The sequence below is a fragment of the Palaemon carinicauda genome, chromosome 32 (assembly GCF_036898095.1).
Source record: "Palaemon carinicauda isolate YSFRI2023 chromosome 32, ASM3689809v2, whole genome shotgun sequence".
Taxonomy (NCBI): domain Eukaryota; kingdom Metazoa; phylum Arthropoda; class Malacostraca; order Decapoda; family Palaemonidae; genus Palaemon; species Palaemon carinicauda.
In genome coordinates this window covers 10063859-10086358 of record NC_090756.1, presented here as the reverse complement: position 1 = coordinate 10086358, position 22500 = coordinate 10063859, and the positions used below count along the sequence as shown (strand labels likewise).

At 28.8% G+C, this 22500-nt stretch overlaps 1 protein-coding gene across 2 annotated transcripts in view; it reads right to left on the bottom strand.

Moving 5' to 3' along the window:
- The window catches only part of LOC137625262 (putative neural-cadherin 2), a 113032-nt gene that overhangs the window by 44321 nt on the left and 46211 nt on the right, over positions 1–22500 (bottom strand). The window lies entirely within an intron of this gene.

The following is a 22500-nucleotide window of genomic DNA, read 5'->3' as shown; positions in this document are numbered from 1 at the left end:
TGGAAGGGGGATCAAATTCCCATTAGCATCAACATCATACCGGAAAAGGAGTCGACTCTTGCTCTACTCCCCATCTCCCCTCCCTGAGAGGGGGAGGGGTGATTCTGCCTATTACGATGTGTTATCCCGATATCCTATTCTCCTTAGCCGCCCAGGCGCAAGGAGAGAGAGAGAGAGAGAGAGAGAGAGAGAGAGAGGGAGAGGGCACACGAACTGCAATGGTATGCAAATAAGCACTGAATTAGCATAAGACGGATGACAGAGTTCAAGAGATAATTCACCATACAAAAGAAAGCAATGAATCGTTAATGAGTAAATGAATAAATACCAAAAAGAGGAGAGTGAATCTCCATAAAGAGAACGTGACAGACTGACATACAGACATGGTAAAGACAGTAAGACGGACATACAGAAAGGGACATTGATATTATGTCTGCTAAATGGCTTGCCTCATTCTGCTTTGGTCATAAATACGATGACGTATTTTGGGAGCCATCCAAGGAAGGGGTTATAAGAGGTGGGTAATGAAGAGAATGTGACAGACTGACACACAGACATGGTAAAGACATGGCAAAGAAAGTAAGACGGACACACAGAAACATTGAAATTATGCCCGCTAGTTGGGTCGCCTCATTCTGATCTGGTCATAAATACGATGACGTATTTTTGGGACCCACCCAAGGAGAGGACTGTAAGACGAAGTTAATGAAGAGAACGTGACAGACTGACATACAGACATGGTACAGACATGGTAAAGACAGTAGGGCAGGCAGACAGAGAGCCATTGCAATTATGCCCGCTAGATGGCTCCCTTCATTCTGCTCTGGTCATAAATCCTATGACGTATATTTAGGACCCACCCAAGGAAGGGGTTGTAAGACGTGGGTAATGAAGAGAACGTGAGAGAATGGCATACAGACGTGTTAAAGACATGACAAAGACAGTAAGAAGGGCAGACGGAGAGAGAGACATTGCAATTATGCCCGCTAGATGGCTCGCCTCATTCGGCTCTGGTCATAAATACGATGACGTATTTTGGAACCCACCAGAGGAGAGGGTTATAAGTCTTGGGTAATGCTTTTGCTTTCAATAGCATTGCAGACGTTTCCAGTGCCTTCTCCCGCGTGTTGCAGTGTCTTTCGGCGAAATGAAAAGAAGGATGGTAGTCTCCTTTGTTCGATATTTGGGCGAAATAAAAGTGAGAAATGCGAGATGTAAAAATGAGGTGAATTTCGAGTCCAACGAAATTTGGAGTATGATATTTTACCATGAGATTTTGTGTATATTTTTGAAATTATGAAGCCAGATAAGATATTTCATTATATTTACAATGTCTAGCTTAAAATATTGCAGGAAGTAAAAATGAAATAATGAAGATATTTTATCATTAGAATGTTTTTTTATTCAAGATGTCTTGCTTGGTATTTTGTGTACACTTTTTAAATTATGAAACCAGATAAGATGTTTTATTATATTCAAACGTCTAGTTTAGTATATTGAAGGAATTACAAAGGAAATAATGAAGATACTTTATCATAAACATTTTCTCTTTCAAGACATCTTGCTTGGAATTTTGTATCAATTTCTTAGAGAAACTATTAGGCTACATTAGATATTCTATTTTCTTCAGGATGTCTAGCTTGATGTCTTACAGATAATTTGATAAGAAATGAAGATATTTAGGTTTTCTAAGATTGTTTATCTTATTCAAAATATCTTGCTTGGTATTTTGTATAAATTTTATAGAGAAATTATTAAGCTATATAAGATATTCTATTTTGTACAGAATGTCTTGCTTACTACATTGTAGAAATTGGAAAAGAAATAATCAAAATATTTAGGATACTGTACAAGATAAAAAATGTGTATTATTATTATCATTATTTGCTAAGCTGCAACCCTAGTTGGAAAAGCAGGATGCTATAAGCCCAGGGGCTCCAATAGGGAAAATAGGTCAGTGAGGTAAGGAAACGAAGAAAATTAAAATATTTTAAGAAGAGCAACAACATCAAAATAAATATCTCCTTTATAAACTAAAAAGAACTTCAACAAAATAAGAGGAAGAGAAATAAGACAGAATAGGTTGCCAGAGTGTACCCTCAAGCAAGAGAACTCTAACCCAAGACAGTGGAAGACCATGGTATAGATAGAGGTTATGGTACTACCCAAGATTAGAGAACAACGGTTTGATTTTGGAGTGTCCTTCTCCTAGAGGAGCTGCTTACCATAGCTAAAGAATCTCTTCTACCCTTACAAAGAGGAAAGTGGGCACTGAATAATTACAATGCGGTAAGAAGAATTGTTTGGTAATCTCAGTGTTGTCAGGTATATGAGGCAGAGGAGAATATTTAAAGAATAGGCCAGACTCTTCGGTGTGTGTGTGTGTGTGTGTGTGTGTGTGTGTGTGTAGGCAAAAGGAAAATGAACCGTAACCAGAGAGAAGGATCCAATGTACTACTGTCTGACCAGTCAAAATATCCCATAACTCTCTAGCGGTAGTATCTCAATGGGTGGCTGGTGCCCAGGCCAACCTACTACCTACAAGATTTTCACTTCATCCAAATAAATTGACAGCATTGTTTTTTACTTACAATTATAAGATATTGTACAAATTGTGGTAAATTTATCAAATAATAAAAATAATATTAGTGTAACACCAGGATATTGAAATTTATAACATACTTCATTGCTAATTACATTATGTACTTTACAGTGAATATTTTTATGTTGAACTGGCTGAGATGAATCTCTGTTCATAGTTTATATGTGAGAGATCTCCTTTATTTTAGAATATTTTATATTCTTTATACATTACTTTCCATATAAAGTTGATTTATTTCCTTGTTTCCTTTCCTCAGTGGGATATCTTTCCCTATTATTATTATTATTATTATTATTATTATTATTATTATCCAAGCTACAACCCTAGTTGGAAAAGCAAGATGCTATAAGCCCAAGGGCTCCAACAGAGAAAAATAGCCCAGTGAGGAAAGGAAATAAGGAAATAAATAAATGAAGAGAACAAAGTAACAATAAATCATTCTAAAATAAGTAACAACGTCAAAACAGACATGTCATATATAAACTATTAAGAACATCAAAAACAAATTTGTCATAAATAAACTATAAAAAGACTCATGTCCGCCCGGTCAACAAAAAAGCATTTGCTCCAACTTTGAACTTTGAAGTTCCACTGATTCAACCACCCGATTAGGAAGATCATTCCACAACTTGGTCACAGCTGGAATAAAACTTCTAGAGTACTGCGTAGTATTGAGCCTCGTGATGGAGAAGGCCTGGCTATTAGAATTAACTGCCTGCCTAGTATTAAGAACAGGATAGAATTGTCCACGGAGATCTGAATGTAAAGGATGGTCAGAGTTATGAAAAATCTTATGCAACATGCATAATGAACTAATTGAACGACGGTGCCAGAGATTAATATCTAGATCAGGAATAAGAAATTTAATAGACCGTAAGTTTCTGTCCAACAAATTAAGATGAGAATCAGCAGCTGAACACCAGACAGGAGAACAATACTCAAAACAAGGTAGAATGAAAGAATTAAAACACTTCTTCAGAATACATTGATCACCGAAAATCTTGAAAGACTTTCTCAATAAGCCTATTTTTTGTGCAATTGAAGAAGACACAGACCTTATATGTTTCTCAAAAGTAAATTTACTGTCGAGAATCACACCTAAAATTTTGAAAGAGTCATACATATTTAAAGAAACATTATCAATACTGAGATCCGGATGTTGAGGAGCCACCGTCCTTGACCTACTTACAATCATACTTTGAGTTTTGTTAGGATTCAAATTCATACCCCATAATTTGCACCATGCACTAATTCTAGCTAAATCTCTATTAAGGGATTCACCAACCCTAGATCTACATTCAGGGGATGGAATTGATGCAAAGAGAGTAGCATCATCTGCATATGCAATAAGCTTGTTTTCTAGGCCAAACCACATGTCATGTGTATATAGTATGAAAAGTAATGGGCCAAGAACACTACCCTGTGGAACACCGGATATCACATTCCTATAATAACTATGGTGCCCATCAACAACAACTCTTTGAGATCTATTACTTAAAAAATCAATAATAATGCTAAGAAACGACCCACCCACTTCCAACTGTTTCAGTTTGAAAACAGGGGCCTCATGATTAACACGGTCAAAGGCAGCACTAAAATCAAGGCCAATCATACGAACTTCCCGACCACAATCAAGGGATTTCTGTACACCATTGGAGATTGTAAGAAGGGCATCACATGCTCCAAGGCCTTTACGAAAACCAAACTGCAAACTAGGGAGTAGATAATTACCTTCAGCAAACCTATTAAGACGTTTTGCCAGAAGACGTTCAAAAACTTTAGATAATATGGGAGTTATGGAAATTGGGCAGTAATCAGTGGGACTTGAGCTACCACAAACACATTTACATAGAGGAGTAACATTACCAATTCTCCAACTAGTGCTAAAAGCTCCTCTTCTTGCTAACTTGCGCAAAATAACAGATAACTTTGGAGCTAAGAAATCTGCTGTCTTTATAAAAAACAAAGGAAAAATACCATTTGGGTCTACACCTCCATAAGCATCGGTTCACCAGCAGAGCTTTAATCTCACGAGATCGGAAAGCTAAACTAGTTAGTTTAGCCTCAGGAAAACAGGAATGAGGAAGTTCAAGTTTTTCATTACTCTGTTTACTGTCAAAAACATCAGCCAAAAGGGTTGCCTTTTCCTTTGGACAGTGAGTGACTGAGCCATCTGGTTTAAGTAAAGGAGGAACTGTCGCATCTACACCAAAGAGTGCAGATTTAAGGGTAGACCACCATATATGTTCCTGAGTTGTACCAGAAAGTGTTTCTTTTATGGTTAAATTGTACTCCTTTTCAGTTGAGGCATAAACTCTGAGCAAAAGCTCGAAGCTGAGTATAGTTGTTGCAGGTCAAATCTGACCTGTTACCCTTCCAAAGTTGATAGGCCTCCTGCTTCTCTAAAAAAAGCACGTCTACAATCATCATTGAACCACGGTTTGTCTTTCACTCGGTACCTTAGCACACGAGAAGGGATATGACTATCAATTATGTTGACTAGATTCTCATTCAAAGGGACAACAGAATCTACACTATTATGTAATTGTGACCAATTCAGGCACAAAAGATCATGTAAAATACCATTCCAGTCTGCTTGGGATTTCATATAAATTTTAAAAGAATATGATATATCAGGGACAGGCTGCTCAGTCTTCACTAATAATGAAATCAAGGCATGATCAGATGTCCCGACTGGAGAACCAACCTTACTAGTTATAACGCCAGGGGAGTCAGTGTATACGAGGTCCAAGCAATTACCAGACTTGTGAGTAGCTTCATTTATGATTTGCTCATAGCCTGATTCAGAGGCAAAGTCTAAAGCTCTTAAGCCATGGCGATCGGTAGGAGAGATAGAACTTAACCACTCCCTATGGTGAGCATTAAAATCACCAACAAAGACAAAAGAAGCCTTTTTATCATCTTCTCGTATCTTAGCCATAATGGTAAGAAGACAATCGAAGAGAGAATCATCCATGTCTGGATTCCCGTAGATCGAACACAAATAAAAGTTGTTATACCTGCCACAAACTTTTATTACCTGAATCTCATGACATCCACATTGATAGCAGGACTTATGAGAAGCAGGGTACTCGGTCCTAATATACACCGCCATTCCCCTGGCCCTTGGGTTTATAGCATCTTGCTTTTGTATCTAGGGTTGTAGTTTAGCAAATAATAATAATAATAATAATAACAATAATAATAATAATAATAATAATAATAATAATAATAATAATAAAATAATAATAATAATAATAATACAATAATACAAGATATGCAAAATAAATAATAATAAAAGAAACATTTCACAGTTACAAATACAGAGACCACTAAAACTGTAATATAAAAATAACCGTTTAAAAACACAATTAGCTTAGCATCTGAAGATAACTTTATGATATAAAAACGTGATATCCAAAGCAAAATTTAGCTTTGGATCAGAAATAGCTAATATAAAAAACAGTCGTTATTTTTCAAGCTATGGCAAAGTGACATAGAGGAATATTCATAACCTAAATATTTTTAGCTTCGAGTAGAGATTTATATTTCAAAAAGTATATCATGTATGATTTCAAGTACAACAAGCAAACATGAGGAAAATACAGGATCAAATAATACATTATTATTTTTATTGCCTCAGCCAACGAAGTTGGAAGGAGGTTATGTTTTCATCCCTGTTTGTGTGTTTGTTTGTGTACAACTTCCTGACCACAATTTTAATTGTAAATTAATTAAAATGACAGGGATTAACTGTTATGGAAAATGCTAAGAATGATTAAGTTATGGAAGGTCAAGGTCATGGTCAAGCAAAACGTTCAATTCACGTAATAAGCAAAAATTTTGGACATCGTTGTCACATACACTTCAAACTTGGTTAATATATGAGTGTATGAAAATCCACGCCAATTAATACATGTTAAGATCAAACGTTAAGGTCAAGGTCAAGAGCGAGCAAAAGGTCAGGAAATAAGCTGCCGTGCAGAGGTATGCGCTCTACTGAGTATCCCTCTAATTATTATTATTATTATTATTATTATTATTATTATTATTATTATTATTATTATTATTAGCTAAGCTACAATCCTAGTTGGAAAAGCAAGATACTATAAGTCCAAGGCCCACAGTGGATAAAAAATAGCCCAGAGAGGAAAGGAAACAAAGAAATAAATAAACTACAAGAAAAGTAATGAGCAATAAAAATGAGATATTTTAAGACCACTAACAACATTAAAATAGATCTTTCATATATAAACTATAAAAAGAAACTCATGTTAGCCTGTTCAAAAATAAATAACTTTCGTTGGAAGTTTGAACTTTGGAAGTTTCATCAATTCAAGTTTAATGTGTTCTTTAAAGGGGGCGGGAGGGGGGGGGGGGAGGTTTTATGGAGGCAAAAAAAAAAAAAAAAAAAAAAAAAAAAGTGGGGGTTCAAGTGTACTCTAAACCAAGTATATATTTCTGTTATTAAATGCTTAATATAGAAAATTATGAAATTTCATACCAAACACTGAACTGCCTTTGTTCATATTAAATGAATATTATATTTTAGTTAACTCTATTAGAAACCGTTGGTTACATTTTATTAAATAATATGGGGATTCAAATAACTGGTTATTTTACATATGTGTAATTCACTTTTGATAGCCAACCACCTAGAAACTTTTGGGGGATATATGAAAAGCATAATTAAATAAATACACGCATGTACACATAAACGCACACACACACCGAAAAATATACATACACACATATCCATATCTCTCTCTCTCTCATATATATATATATATATATATATATATATATATATATATATATATATATATATATATATATACATACATATAATATACATGCATATACGCACATATATATATATGTATATATACAGTATATATATATATATATATATATATATATATATATATATATATGTATATATATATATATGTATATATATATACAGTATATAATATACATACATATATATATACATATAAATAAATAGATAGATAGATAGATACACGGATATACATATAACATAATTATTTATATATATAATATATATATATGTATATATATATATATATATATATATATATATATATATATATATATATATATATATATATATATAAGCGTAATTCACTAACAAATAATAAAGGTTCCTTACAGAGAGAGAGAGAGAGAGAGAGAGAGAGAGAGAGAGAGAGAGAGAGAGAGAGAGAGAGAGAGAGAGAGAGAGAGAGAGAGAATATAAGCAATCCTTATTTCAACTTTAATCTCAAACAGCGACATATAAATGCATCCCGGAGCAAATGAAATTTTCTATCTAGTCTTACAACTTGAAATTTAGGACAACATTTTGCACATTAGTCTTTGTCAACATTATCCAAAAACACCTGGATGTGAAATATGATTTTCAAGGAAGGATATATACTGTTTTGTGTTTGTGCTGTAACGTAATATTCATGGAAGCATCTCCAACAAAAACAAAAATAATGCGAAGTTAACAAAAATAACAGAGACAGAAATTAAGATGGATGTATTTCCATCAAAAAGATATTAATCTATTAGGAGAAAAAAAAACTAACACAGAAGCATCTCAACAAAGAAAAAGTTTTCTATTGGGAGAGTAAAAACTCTACATAGAAGCATCGCCAAAAAAAAAAATAATACGAATTTAACAAATTACCAGAGACGAAAACTAACATGAAAGCATAATAAAGAAAAAAAATATATCTAATAAAAATCAGGAGAGAAAAAACTAACATGGAAGGATCTCCAACAAAAACAAAACTAATACGAATTTAAGAAATTAGTAAAGACAAAAATAACATGGAAGCATCACCAACAAAAAAAATCGTAATCTATTAGGAGAAAAAACTGACATGGAAGCATCTCAAAAAAAAAAAAAAAAAAATTAACAAAAGGTGCAGAAACAGAAACTAACATGGAAGTATCTCCAACAAAAATATATTATTCTATTATGAGAGAAAAAACTAACATGGCTGCATCGCCAACAAAAATAAAAATAATACAAATTTAAAAAAAAAAAAAAAAAAAAAAACAGAAAATAATATGGAAGCTTCTCCAACAAAAACAAAAATTATACGAATTTAACAAAAAATCCAATATTGACAATAACATGGAAGCATCTCTAACAAACACAATAGAAATATAACAAAAAAGCATAGAAAAAACTAACAAGGATGTATCTCAAACAGAACAATATTACTCTAATGAAAAATAGCAGAAAAAACTAACAAGAAAGTATCTCAAACAAAACAATATTACTATAATAAAAAGAGCAGAAAATAATAAGAAGGAAGCATCTAAAACAAAGCAATATTACTCTAAAAAAAAAGAAAGAAAAAAACTAACAAGGAATTACCTAAAAGAAAACTATATTACTCTAATAAAAATAGTCGAGAAAAAACTAACAAGGAAGTATCTCAAACAAACAATATTACTCTAATAAAAATAAAAGAAAAAAAAATAAACAAGGAAGTATCTCAAACAAAACAATATTACTCTAATAAAATTAGCAGAGAAAAAAACTAAAAAGGAAGTATCTCAAACAAAACAATATTACACTAATGAAAATAGCAGAGAAAAAACTAACAAGGAAGTATCTCAAACAGAACAATATTACTCAAATAAAAAGAGCAGAGAAAAAACTAACAAGGAAGTATCTCAAACAAAAGCAATATTACTCTGATAAAAATAGCAGAGAAAGAACTAAAGAGAAAGTATCTCGAACAAAACAATATTACTCTAAAAAAAAAAATAGCAGAGAAAAAACTAACTAGGACGCATCTCAAACAAAACAATATTACTCTAATAAAAATATCAAAAGAAAAAAACCAGGACGCATCTTAAACAAAAAATATTACTCTAATAAAAATAGCAGAGAAAAAACTAACAAGGACGCATCTCAAACAAAACAATATTACTCTAATAAAAATATCAGAAGAAAAAAACCAGGACGCATCTCAAACAAAACAATATTACTCTAATAAAAATAGCAGAGAAAAAAATAACACGAAAGCATCTCAAACAAAACAATATTACTCTAATAAAAATAGCAAAGGAAAAACTAACAAGGACGCATCTAAAACAAAACAATATTACTCTAATAAAAATAGCAGAGAAAAAACTAACAAGGACGCATCTCAAACAAAACAATATTACTCTAATAAAAATATCAGAAAAAAACTAACAAGGAAGTATCTCAAACAAAACAATATTACTCTAATAAAAATTGCAGAGGAAAAACTAACAAGGGAGTATCTTAAAAAAAAATTATTACTCTAATAAAAATAGCAGAGAAAAAAACAAACAAGGGAGTATCTCAAACAAAAAATATTACTCTAATAAATATACGAGGGAAAAAACTAACAAGGAAGCATCTCAAACAAAACAATATTACTCTAATAAATATACGAGGGAAAAAACTAACAAGGAAGCATCTCAAACAAAACAATATTACTCTAAAAATATAGGAGGGAAAAAAACTAACAAGGAAGTATCTCAAACAATAAAATATTATCCTAATAAAATTAGCAGAGAAAAAAATAACAAGGAGGCATCTCAAACAAAACAATATTTCTCTAATGAAAATAACAGAAGAAACCAACAAAAAAGTATCTCAAACAAAACAATATTACTCTAATAAAAATAGCAGAGAAAAAACAACCAAGGAAGTATCTGGAAAAAAAAATCAGTATTACTCTAATAAAAATTGCAGAGAAAAAACTAAAAAGGAAGTATCTCAAACAAAACAATATTACTCTAATAAAAATAGCAGAAAGAAAATAACAAAGAAGTATCACAAACAAAATAATACTACTCTAATGAAAATAGCAGAAAAACTAACAAGGAAGCATCTCAAACAAAATAATATTACTCTAATAAAAATAGAAGAAAAAACTAACAAGGACGCATCTCAAACAAAAAATATCACTCTAATAAAAATAGCAGAAAAAACTTACGAAGGAATTATCTCAAACAAAACAATATTACCCTAATAAAAATAGCAGCAAAAACTAACAAGGAAGTATCGCAAACAAAACAATGTTACTCTAATAAAAATAGCAAAAAAACTAACAAGGATGCATCTCAAAGAAAACAACATTACTCTAATAAAAATAGCATAGAAAAACTAACAAGGAAGTATATATCTCAAACAAAACAATATTACTTTTATGAAAAATAGCAGAAAAAAAAACATGGAAGTATCTCATACAAAACACTACTACTCTAATAAAAATAGCAGAAAAACTAACAAGGAAGTATCTCGAACAAAACAATATTAATCTAATAAAAATAGCAGAGAAAAAACTAACAAGGAAGTATCTCAAACAAAAAATATTACTCCAATAAAAATAGCAGAAAAAAACTTGCAAAGGAAGTATCTCAAACAAAACAATATTACTCTAATAAAAATAGCAGAGAGAGAAATAACAAGGAAGTGTCTCAATCAAAACAATATTACTCTAACACAAGGAATATCGCAAACAAAATAACAAGGATTACTCAATAAAACAAATTACTCTAACAAAGGAAGTATCTCAAACAAAACAATATTACTCTAATAAAAATAAAAAAATAAACCAACAAGGAGTATCTCAAACAAAATAATATTACTCTAATAAAAATAGAAGTGAAAAACTAACAAGGAAGTATCTCAAACAAAACAATATTACTCTAATAAAAATAGAAGAAAAAACTAACAAGGAAGTATCTCAAACAAAACAATATTACTCTAATAAAAAAAGAGAGAAAAAACTAACAAGTAAGTATCTCAAACAAAACAATATTACTCTAATAAAAAAAACAGAGAGAAAAAAAACAAGAAAGTATCTCAAACAAAACAATATTACTCTAATAAAAATAGAACAAAACTAACAAGGAAGTATCTCCAACAAAACAATATTACTCTAATAAAAATAGCAAAAAAAAAACTAACAAGGAAGCATCTCAGAGAAAACAACATTACTCTAATAAAAATAGCATAGAAAAAACTAACAAGGAAGTATATATCTCAAAAAAAAAATATTACTTTTATGAAAAATAGCAGAAAAAAAAAACAAGGAAGTATCTCATACAAAACACTACTACTCTAATAAAAATAGCAGAAAAAAACAAGAAAGTATCTCAAACAAAACAATATTAATCTAATAAAAATAGCAGAGAAAAGACTAACAAGGAAGTATCTCAAACAAAAAATATTACTCCAATAAAAATAGCAGAAAAAAACTTACAAAGGAAGTATCTCAAACAAAACAATATTACTCTGATAAAAATAGCAGAGAGAAAAATAACAAGGAAGTATCTCAAACAAAACAATATTACTCTAACACAAGGAAGTATCGCAAAAAAAATAACAATATTACTCTAATAAAAATAGCAGAAAAAACTAACAAGGAAGTATCTCAAACAAAACAATATTACTCTAATAAAAATATAAAAAAACTAACAAGGAAGTATCTCAAACAAAATAATATTACTCTAATAAAAATAGAAGAGAAAAACTAACAAGGAAGTATCTCAAACAAAACAATATTACTCTAATAAAAATGGAAGAAAAAACTAACAAGGAAGTACCTCAAACAAAACCATATTACTCTAATAAAAATAGCAGAGAAAACTAACAAGAAAGTATCTTAAACAAAACAATATTACTCTAATAAAAAAACAGAAAAAAATAACAAGGAAGTATCTCAAACAAAACAATATTAATCTAATAAAAATAGAACAAAACTAACAAGGAAGTATCTCCAACAAAACAATATTACTCTAATAAAAATAGCAGAAAAAAAACTAACAAGGAAGTATCTCAAACAAAATAATATTACTCTAATATAAATAGCAGAGAAAACTAACAAGGAAGTATCCCAAACAAAATAATATTGCTCTAATAAAAATAGTAGAAAAAATAACAAGGAAGTATCTCAAACAAATCAATATTACTCTAATAAAAATAGAAGAAAAAAACTAACAAGGAAGTGTCCCAAACAAAACAATATTACTCTAATAAAAATAGCAGAGAAAACTAACAAGGAAGTAGCTCAAAGAAAACAATATTACTCTAATAAAAATAGAAGAATAAACTAACAAGGAAGTATCTCAAACAAAAACAATATTACTCTCACAAAAATAGAAAAAAAAAAGTTAACAAGGCAGTACCTCAAACAAAACATATTACTCTAATAAAAAATAGCAGAGAAAACTGAAAAGGAAATATCTAAAACAGAACAATATTACTATAATAAAAATAGCAGAGGAAAAAAAACAAGGAAGAATCTCAAACAAAACAATATGACTCTAATAAAAATTGCAGAGAAAAAACTAACAAGGAAGTATCGCAAAAAAAAAAAATATTACTCTAATAAAAATAGCAGAGAAAACCTAACAAGGAAGTATCTCAAACAAAAAAATATTACTCTAATAAAAATATCAAAAATAAAGCTAACAATGAAGCATCTCAAACAAAACAATATTACTCTAATAAAAATAGCAGAGAAAAAACTAACAATGAAGTATCTCAAACAAAACAATATTTTTCTAATAAAATAGCAGAGAAAAAACTAACAAGGATGTATCTCAAACACAACAATATTACTCTACTAAAATAGCAGAGAAAAAACTAACAATAAAGTATCTCAAACAAAACGACATTAGTCTAATAAAAATAGCAAGGAAAAAACTAACAAGGAAGTATCTAAAAAAAAAAAACAATATTACACTAATAAAAATAGCAGAGAAAAAACTAACAGGAAAGTATCTCAAACAAAACAATATTATTTAAATAAAAATAAGAGAAAAAACTAACATGGAAGTATCTCAAACAAAACAATATTACTCTAATAAAAACAGCAGAGAAAACTAAAAATGAAGTATCTCAAACAAAACAATATTACTCTAATAAAAATAGCCAAGAAAAAACTAACAAGTAAGTATCTGAAAGAAAACAATATTACTCTAATAAAAATAGCAGAAAAAACTAACAAGGAAGCATCTCAAACAAAGCAATATTACTCTAATAAAAATATCAGAGAAAAAACTAACAAGTAAGTATCTCAAACAAAACAATATTACTCTAATAAAATTAGCAGAAAAAACTTACAAGGAAGCATCACAAACAAAATAATATTACTCTAATAAAAATAGCAGAGAAAACTAACAAGGAAGTATCTCAAACAAAAGAATACTACTCTAATAAAAATAGCCGAGAAAACTAACAAGGAAGTATCTCAAACAAAACAATATCACTCTAATAAAAATAGCAGAGAGAAAAATAACAAGGAAGTATCTCAAAAAAAAAACAGTATTACTCTAATAAAAATAGAATCAAACTAACAAGGAAGTATCTCGAACAAAACAATATTATTCTAATAAAACTAGCCGAGAAAAACTAACAAGGAAGTATCTCAAACAAAACAATATTACACTAATAAAATAGCAGAGAATAAACTAAAAAAAAGTATCTCAAACAAAATAATATTACTCTTATAAAAATAGCAGAGAAAAAACTAACAAGGACGCATCTTAAACAAATAAATATTACTCTAATAAAAATATCAGAAAAAAATAACAAGGAAGCATCTCAAACAAAACAATATTACTCTATTGAAAATAGCAGAGAAAAATCTAACAAGGAAGTATCTCAAACAAAACAATATTAATCTAATAAAAATAGCAGAGAAAAAACTAACAAGGAAGTATCTCAAACAAAACATATTACTCTAATAAAAATAGCAGAGAAAAAACTAACAAGGAAGTATCTCAAACAAAACAATATTACTCTAATAAAAATAGCAGAGAAAAAACTAACAAGGAAGTATCTCAAACAAAACAATATTACTCCAATAAAAATACGAGGGAAAAAACTAACAAGGAGGCATCTCAAACAAAACAATATTACTCTAATAAAAATAGGAGGAAAAAAACTAAAAAGGAAGTATCTCAAACAATAAAATATTACTCCAATAAAAATAGTAGAGAAAAAAATAACAAGAAAGTATCTAAAAAAAATCAGTATTACTCTAATAAAACTAGCAGAGAAAAAATAAAAAGGAAGTATCTCAAACAAAACAATATTACTCTAATAAAAATAGCAGAAAAAAAAACAAGGAAGTATCACAAACAAAACAATACTACCCTAATAAAAATAACAGAAAAACTAACAAGGAAGCATCTCAAACAAAAAAATATTACTCTAATAAAAATAGCAGAAAAAAACTAACAAGGAAGTCTCAAACAAAACAATATTACTCGCATAAAAATAACAGAGACAAAACTTACAAAGGAAGTATCTCAAACAAAAAAATATTACTCTAATAAGAATAGCAGAAAAAACTAACAAGGAAGTATCGCAAACAAAACAATATTACTATAATAAAAATAGCAAAAAAACTAACAAGGAAGCATCTCAAACAAAACGATATTACTCCAATAAAACTAGCATAGAATAAACTAACGAGGAAGTATATATCTCAAACAAAACAATATTACTCTTATTAAAAATAGCAGAAGAAAAAACAAGGAAGTATCTCAAAAAAAAAACACTACTACTCTAATAAAAATAGCAGAAAAACTAACAAGGAAGTATCTCAAACAAAACAATATTATTCTAATAAAAATAGCAGAGAAAAAACTAACAAGGAAGTATCTCAAACAAAAAAATATTACTCTAATAAGAATAGCAGAAAAAACTTACAAAGGAAGTATCTCAAACAAAACAATATTACTCTAATAAAAATAGCAGAAAAAAGCTAACAAGGAAGTATCTCAAACAAAACAGTATTACTCTAATAAAATTTGAAGAAAAAGAACTAACAAGGAAGTATCTCAAACAAAATAATATTACTCTAATAAAAATAAAGAGAAAAACTAACAAGGAAGTATCTCAAACAAAACAATATTACTCTAATAAAAATAGAAGAAAAAAACTCACAAGGAAGTATCTCAAACAAAACAATATTACTCTAATAAAAATAGCAGAGAAAACTAACAAGAAAGTATCTCAAACAAAACAATATTACTCTAAAAAAAAGAGCAGAGAAAAAATAACAAGGAAGTATCTCAAACATAACAATATTATTCTAATGAAAATAGAACAAAACTAACAAGGAAGTATCTAAAACCAAACAATATTACTCTAATAAAAATAGCAGAGAAAAAACTAACAAGGAAGTATCTCAAACAAAACAATATTAATATAATAAAACTAGCCGAGAAAAAACTAACAAAGAAGTATCTCAAACAAAATAATATTACTCTAACAAAAATAGCAGAGAAAACTAACAAGGAAGTATCCCAAACAAAACAATATTACTCTAGTAAAAATAGTAGAAAAAAAATAACAAGGAAGTATCTAAAACAAAACAATATTACTCTAATAAAAGTAGAAGAAAAAAACTAAAAAAGAAGTATCTCAAACTAAACAATATTACTCTAATAAAAATAGCAGAGAAAACTAACAAGGAAGTATCTCAAACAGAACAATATTACTCTAATAAAAATAGCAGAGGAAAAAAACAAGGAAGTATTTCAAACAAAACAATATTACTCTAATAAAAATTGCAGAGAAAAACTAACAAGGAGGAATCTCAAACAAACCAATATTACCCTAATAAAAATAGCAGAGAAAAAGCTAACAAGGAAGTATCTCAAACAAATTAATATTATTCTAATAAAAATAGCAGAAAAAAAGCTAACAAGGAAGCATCTCAAATAAAACAACATTACTCTAATAAAAATAGCAGAGAAAAAACTAACAAGGAAGCATCTCAAACAAAACAATATTTCTATAATAAAATAGCAGAAAAAAAACTAACAAGGATATATCTCAAACAAAACAATATTACTCTACTAAAATAGCAGAGAAAAAACTAACAAGGAAGTATCTCAAACAAAACAATATTATTGTAATAAAACTAGCCGAGAAAAAACTAACAAGGAAGTATCTCACACAAAACAATATTACTCTAATAAAAATAGCAGAAAAAACTAACAAGGAAGTATCTCAAACAAAACAATATTACCCTAATAAAAATAGCAGAGAAAAAACTAACAAGGAAGCATCTCAAACAAAACAATATTATTCAAATAGAAATAGCAGAGAAAAAACTAAAAAGAAAGTATCTCAAACAAAACAATATTACTCTAATAAAAATAGCAGAGAAAAAAAAACTAACAAGGACGTATCTCAAACAAAACAATATTACTCTAATAAAAATATCAGAAAAAAATAACAGGGAAGCATCTAAAAAAAAAAAACAATATTACTCTATTAAAAATAGCAGAGAAAAAACTAACAAGGAAGTATCTCTAACCAAACAATATTAATCTAATAAAAATAGCAGAGAAAAAACTAACAAGTGAGTATCTCAAACAAAACAATATTACTCTAATAAAAATAGCAGAGAAAAACTAACAAGGAAGTATCTCAAACAAAACAATATTACTCTAATAAAAATAGCAAAGAAAAAACAAACAAGGGTGTATCTCAAACAAAAAAATATTACTCTAATAAAAATAGCAGAGAAAAAACTAACAAGGAAGCATCTCAAACAAAACAATATTACTTTAATAAAAATACGAGGGAAAAAACTAACAAGGAAGCATCTCAAACAAAACAATATTACTCTAATAAAAATAGGAGGGAAAAAAACTAACAAAAAAGTATCTCAAAGAATAAAATATTATTCTAATAAAATTAGAAGAGAAAAAAATAACAAGGAAGCATCTCAAACAAAACAATATTACTCTAATAAAAATATCAGAAAACAAATAACAAGGAAGTATCTTAAACAAAACAATATTACTTTAATAAAGATAACAGAAAAAACCAACAAGAAAGTATCTCAAACAAAACAATATTACACTAATAAAAATAGCAGAAAAAAAACTAAAAAGGAAGTATCTAAAAAAAATCAGTATTACTCTAATAAAAATTGCAGAGAAAAAACTAACAAGGAAGTATCTCAAACAAAACAATATTACTCTAATAAAAATAGCAGAAAAAAATAACAAGGAAGTATCACAAACAAAACAATACTACTCTAATAAAGAGAGCAGAAAAACTAACAAGGAAGCATCTACAACAAAACAATATTACTCTAATAAAAATAGCAGAAAAAAACTAACAAGGAAGTCTCAAACAAAACAATATTACTCTAATAAAAATAGCAGAGACAAAACTTACAAAGGAAGTATCTCAAACAAAACAATATTACTCTAATAAAAATAGCAGAAAAAACTAACAAGGAAGTATCACAAACAAAACAATATTACTCTAATAAAAATAGCAAAAACACTAACAAGGCAGCATCTCAAACAAAACGATATTACTCTAATAAAAATAGCATAGAAAAAACTAACAAGAACTATATATCTCAAACAAAACAATATTACCCTTATTAAAAATAGCAGAAGAAAAAACAAGGAAGTATCTCAAACAAAACACTACTACTCTAATAAAAATAGCAGAAAAACTAACTTGGAAGTTTCTCAAACAAAACAATATTAATCTAATAAAAAAAGCAGAGAAAAAACTAACAAGGAAGTATCTCAAACAAAAAATATTACGCCAATAAAAATAGCAGAAAAAACTTACAAGGAAGCATCTCAAACAAAACAATATTACTCTAATAAAAATAGCAGAGAGAAAAATAACAAGGAAGTATCTCAAACAAAACAATATTACTTTAACACAAGGAAGTATTGCAAAAAAAACAATATTACTCTAATAAAAATATCAGAAAAAACTAACAAGGAAGTATATCAAACAAATCAATATTACTCTAATCAAAACTTAAGAAAAAGAACTAACAAGGAAGTATCTCAAACAAAATAATATTACTCTAGTAAAAATAGAAGAGAAAAACTAGCAAGGAAGTATCTCAAACAAAACAATATTACTCTAATAAAAATAGAAGAAAAAAAACTAACAAGGAAGTACCTCAAACAAAACAATATTACTCTAATAAAAATAGCAGAGAAAACTAACAAGAAAGTATCTCAAACAAAACAATATTACTCTAATAAAAATAGCAGAGAAAAAATAACAAGGAAGTATCTCAATCAAAACAATATTATTCTAATAAAAATAGAACAAAACTAACAAGGAAGTATCTCAAACAAAACAATATTACTCTAATAAAAATAGCAGAGAACAACTAACAAAGAAGTAGCTCAAACAAAACAATATTACTCTAATAAAACTAGCCGAGAAAAAACTAACAAGGAAGTATCTCAAACAAAATAATATTACTCTAATAAAAATAGCAGAGAAAACTAACAGGGAAGTATCCCAAACAAAACAATATTACTCTAATAAAAATAGTAGAAAAAAAACAAGAAAGTATCTCAAACAAAACAATATTACTCTAATAAAAATAGAAAAAAAAACTAACAAGGAAGTATCTCAAACAAAACAATATTACTCTAATAAAAATAGCAGAGAAAACTAACAAGGAAGTATCTCAAACAAAACAATATTACTCTAATAAAAATTGAAGAATAAACTAATAAGGAAGTATCTCAAACAAAACAATATTACTCTCACAAAAATAGAAGAAAAAAGTTAACAAGGCAGTACCTCAAACAAAACATATTACCCTAATAAAAATAGCAGAGAAAACTAACAAGGAAGTATCCCAAACAGAACAATATTACTCTAATAAAAATAGCAGAGGAAAAAAAACAAGGAAGTATCTCAAACAAAAGAATATTACTCTAATAAAAATTGCAGAGAAAAAACTAACAAGGAAGTATCTCAACAAACCAATATTACTCTAATAAAAATAACAGAGAAAAAACTAACAAGGAAGTATCTCAAACAAAATAATATTACTCTAATAAAAATAGCAGAATAAAAGCAAACAAGGAAGCATCTCCAACAAAACAATATTTCTCTAATAAAATAGCGGAGAAAAAACTGATAAGGATGTATCTCAAACAAAACAATATTACTCTACTAAAATAGAAGAGAAAAAACTAACTAGGAAGTATCTCAAACAAAACAATATTACTCTAATTAAAATAGCTGGGAAAAAACTAACAAGGAAGTATCTCAAACAAAACAATATTACTCTAATAAAAATAGCAGAGAAAAAACTAACAAGGAAGTATCTCAAATAAAACAATATTATTTAAATAAAAATAACAGAGAAAAAACTAACAAGGAAGTATCTCAAACAAAACAATATTACTCTAATAAAAACAGCAGAAAAAAACTAACAAGGAAGTATCTCAAACAAGACAATATTACTCTAATAAAAATAGCAGAGAAAACTAACAATGAAGTATCTCAAACAAAAAAAATTACTCTAATAAAAATAGCCAAGAAAAAACTAACAAGTAAGTATCTGAAAGAAAACAATATTACTCTAATAAAAATAGCAGAAAAAACTAACAAGGAAGCATCTCAAACAAAGCAATATTACTCTAATAAAAATATCAGAGAAAAAAACTAACAAGGAAGTATCTCAAACAAAACAATATTACTTTAATAAAAATAGCAGAAAAAACTTACAAGGAAGCATCTCAAATAAAACAATATTAAATTCCCTGATAAATGCTGAAAAAAATCTCTCTCTCTCTCTCTCTCTCTCTCTCTCTCTCTCTCTCTCTCTCTCTCTCTCTCTCTCTCTCTCTCTCTCTCTCTCTATGGATATGAAGCAGACCTAGTTGAATTCCCTGATAAATGCTACAAATCTCTCTCTCTCTCTCTCTCTGGAGATGAGGCAGACCGAATTGAATTCCCTGATAAATGTTGAATATCTCTCTCTCTCTCTCTCTCTCTCTCTCTCTCTCTCTCTCTCTCTCTCTCTCTCTCTCTCTCATTTGATATACAAACTCGATGACTATGGCGACAGCTCCTTTCATAGCTCAGGACGAACCAAATTCGGAGTATTAAATAAACCAATAAAACAAATGCAGACAGAAATAAATAAATAAAAATGACCCAGAAAAGGAATAATCATGAAAACACAAGTTACCCGGAGGCTGACAAGAAAACTCCCCTCCTGGAAGTCCACAAGGCATGATATTACAACAAAAAGCCAACAACAAAGAGCTAATGGGTCTGCCCCCAATCTTTTCACCTCTCGCTGTACTACACTTTAACACTTTTCCCTCCAATCCTTACAATCCTAACTCCCTCCTTCCCCTCGCCCACCTATCCTATCCCCCTATACTGTGACTGTAGTTGTAGGGGACAGTTAATTGAGGCATTCAAAATTCTTGAAGGAATAACAAATGTAGATTACAACAATCTATTCACGCTTAAGACAAATCAGTCCAGAGGTAACGGATACAAACTGGAATTGAAAAGATACAACACCACTCAATGTGGTAATTTCTTTACATACAAAATAGCAATTACTTGGAATAGACTTTCAGCAGATGCAGTGAATAGAAACACGGTAAACGAGTTCAAGAATATGTTAGACAAGATCAGAAGAACTCTCTAAATACTTAAAGTAAATCGCTCCACCAAAGAGCAAATGGAGTCTCCGCGGATGGACTAAAAAGTCTTTGAGACGTACAAATCCTTGTAACTCCTTGTAACTCTCTCTCTCTCTCTCTCTCTCTCTCTCTCTCTCTCTCTCTCTCTCTCTCTCTCTCTCTGGATGATCTAAAAATTCTTTGAGATATCCCAAATCTTTGTAACTCTCTCTCTCTCTCTCTCTCTCTCTCTCTCTCTCTCTCTCTCTCTCTCTCTCTCTCTCTCGTCTCCGCGGATTAATTAAAAAGTCTGAGACATCCAAAATCCTTGTAATTCTCTCTCTCTCTCTCCCTCTCTCTCTCTCTCTCTCTCTCTCTCTCTCTCTCTCTCTCTCTCTCTCTCTCTCTCTCTCTCTCTCTGTGTGAGATGAAGCAGACCAATTTGAATTTCCTGATAAATGCTGAAAATCTCTCTCTCTCTCTCTCTCTCTCTCTCTCTCTCTCTCTCTCTCTCTCTCTCTCTCTCTCTCTCTGTAGCAGCCTGAGTTGCAGGATTGTTGGAAAAAGTTACCTACTAGAAAGAGAAGTTTGATGTTGATTGGTTAACTTTCGCAGATGTAAACTAGTTTTGTAATTCTCTATTTTGCATGAAAGTCTGCAGTCTAATCTCTTCTTATGACGAGAATTAAAAGACTTTGTAAGACTTTGTAAGCAGAATGTGTGAAAGTTTTGTAGTAAATCTGGGGATTTGAGTTTATTTAGAGGCACACTTACATATAGGAGGTTTTATATATATATATATATATATATATATATATATATATATATATATATATATATATATATATATATATATACAGTATATATATATATATATATATATATATATATATATATATATATATATGTATATATACATATGTATGTATGTAAATATATATATATATATATATATATATATATATATATATATATATATATATATATATATATATATACATATATATATATATATATATATATATATATATATATATATATATATAGATATATATATGTGTGTATATATATATATATATATATATATATATATATATATATATACATATATATATATGTATATGTATGTGTATATATATATATATATATATATATATGTATAAACACTGTATATTTATATTATATATATATATATATATATATATATATATATATATATATAACACTATATGTATACATATATATACATTGTATCCACACATATATAAATATATTTATATATATAAACACACACACCCACACACACATATATATATATATATATATATATATATATATATATATATATATATATATATATATATATATATATACAGTATATATATATATATATATATATATATATATATATATATATATATATATATATATACATATAT